The sequence below is a fragment of the Capsicum annuum genome, chromosome 8 (assembly GCF_002878395.1).
Source record: "Capsicum annuum cultivar UCD-10X-F1 chromosome 8, UCD10Xv1.1, whole genome shotgun sequence".
Lineage (NCBI taxonomy): Eukaryota > Viridiplantae > Streptophyta > Magnoliopsida > Solanales > Solanaceae > Capsicum > Capsicum annuum.
The window spans coordinates 159,253,485-159,256,311 of NC_061118.1; the positions used below are offsets into that span (position 1 = coordinate 159,253,485).

The 2,827-nt window shown below is 31.8% G+C and overlaps 1 pseudogene; it reads left to right on the forward strand.

Moving 5' to 3' along the window:
- Positions 1-830: 830 nt before the first annotated feature.
- On the forward strand, positions 831-1,941 carry LOC107839811 (annotated as a pseudogene).
- Positions 1,942-2,827: the final 886 nt, after the last annotated feature.

A 2,827-nucleotide genomic window follows, 5' to 3' on the forward strand; every position in this document is an offset into this window, starting at 1 on the left:
TATTAAAGTGAGTTAAGGTGATAGGTTGGGTGTGGGTGGATTTTTCTTAATGGATCAAAACTAAAAAAAATAAAAATTAAAAAATGACGTGGACCTCTAATAAGAGGCCACATGGCAAAATAGTTTTTTAGAAAACCACCGTTAAAAAGTAATGGAATGGATGGACCGGTTTTAGAACGATGATGGCATGAATGAGCCCAACTTTTAACGGATGGCATAAATGAGTCATTTCTGATAGTTCAGTGGCATATTTGAGCCTTTTTCCTTTATTTTCCTCATCATTGTCATGACGGTTCCCAATGGACTCGTGATTTTAACTGGTTTAATCCTCCTAAAATATGATTTAAGTTTTTATAGTGAGTGAGTAGTGACACTCGACCCTAGTTTCATGCTCTTCCAACCTTATTTTGTGAAATTACACTAAATATATTGTTTTTATGTTTATAGTGATTATAAAGGGTCGATTTTTTAAATGGCCAGTCAACTAGTAGTTATTATCTTAGAAACTTATCTTTCTTTTTAATTTCAATTTTTCTTCAATACAGAAAGTAATTTTTTGAGACTATAACTTTTAGTTGACCATTTGAAAAATCAACTTTGAGTACAAATTGTTCATACACTTCAAAAAGTTGAAGATTTAAGTAATTGACAGAACATCACGACTCAAATACATAAAAATTTACCATTTATGATTAATTGGTATATTATTATTGTAGGAAACTTAACCCAAAATTTGTTTAGGAGAATTTTAATTTGACGATTAATTCAAACAAATTTTCATCTATATATAGACATGCTTCTCATCATATTTCTCACACCAAACAAATTATTTCAACATATACAGAGAGTACTTTTTAACTAATTAGGGATGGTTCTCAAGTCCTTTATATTCAGCATTGCCATAATGACTTTGGTGACTTCAATGAGCTATGCATCAGATTCTATTCCTTTGCAAGATTTTTGTGTTGCTATTAATGACCCCAATAATTCTCATGGTAAACCCACATTATTATTATTATTATTATTTAATGCTACTTAATTCAATCATGGCTTTTGCGTACTTCATTCCGGTTTTATTTGTTTTTTTATACAGTTATATATGGTGTTTTTTATACTCCTATATATTATGTTTATTGTTATTTTATTTGTTTATTTTTTATTTCTATACAGTTTTGGTGAATGGGAGATTTTGCAAGAATCCAGAGCATGTCACTGCTGATGACTTCTTTACATCAGGGCTAAACATGTCTGGATAGGATTTAAATCCATTTGGAGTTACTATAGCTGCTGCAAATGTTCGCACGTTACCAGGACTCAACACTCTGGGTATTTCATTATATCGTCTTGATTACCCACCACATAGCCTAAACGCACCTCATACTAACCCCCGAGGAAGTGAGATTCTTGTTGTCGTTGAGGGCATGCTGTACGTTGGATTTGTCACTTCGACCTCTGCTCCAAATATGAAGAATAGACTATTTAGCAAGATTCTACATCCCGGAGATGTGTTTGTTTTCCCAATGGGACTCATTCATTTTCAACTTAATGTGGGAAAGAGTAAGGCTGTTGCATTTATTGCACTAAATAGTCAACTTCCAGGAGGCAACAATATTCCAAATGCATTATTTGACTCACACCCACCAATCAGTGATGACATTCTTGCAAAAGCATTTCAAGTCGACAAGAAAGTTGTGGATTATATCCGGTCACAATTTGAGTCGAACAACTACTAGGATAAGTCAAATAATAACTATGGTACTATACATTATTTGTGCTTGGAGTTTAAGAATAATAATAAAATAAATCCCATGATCTAGTCTTGTAAACTGGATTCATTGATCTTTGTATTGCGATGTACTAAAGGAGGTTTTCTCATGGTTTGTTGTAGTAAAATTATGTATATAGTGTGTTATGGTAATATTCTCAAAACTATATACAAGCATCAAACGTTTTTAATTAGTACTTCTGATATTTTGATCTACATGTTTTTAATAAACAAATGTGATATTTCTAGATACCAAAGATTATTTCTCTTCGCTACTATTTGATATATATATATATATATATATATGTGTGTGTGTGAGAGAGAGAGAGAGAGAGTTAAAAAGAGTAGTTTATAGTTTATTATTAAAGGAACTCAAGCCAACAGACATGTCAATAAAAAAGTTTAATTAAAGGAAAGTTGTACTCAATAGGCTGACTTATTGAAATTATTTAGAATAGATTTGCATATTAAATTACTGAAATTCGAAAAACAAAATAAAAATTGACAAAACAAATCCTAACATACGTGGATAAACTTTAAAGCAATTTTTATACACACATCAATGATCAATCACACATTTTTAATTTTAATAGCTTTGGTCTTAATTGTTGTTGAAGTGGGAAAACTTATAAAATTAAATTACAAATTAAATATAAGTTAAATGACGGCCAAAAAAATGGAGATATTTATGGAATTCGGCCATACTAAGAGGAGAAAATTGAAGAATAGGTGTCTTTTAAGTCTTGAATGAAGGATTAGGGACATTGACCAATAGATAGGGTCAAACATTATTAGGAAACTTGATCAAGTTAATTGTGGACTTGATTAATATTTTCAAAACTTTCTAATCTTTTCAAAAATACAAATCAACCCAACCCACACACTCTTCAATCCAAATCAATCACTCTCTCCTCTCTCTCGACAGCTTCTCTCAACTCTCTCCCAACCAACAGTTCTGCAAAATTTCTCCCTTCAACCCCCGATGACAAATAGTTGGGCTTTGAGTTCCCCTCTTCAATTCAATCAACTAGTCTCTCATCCCTCTCTCGACAGCTTCTCTCA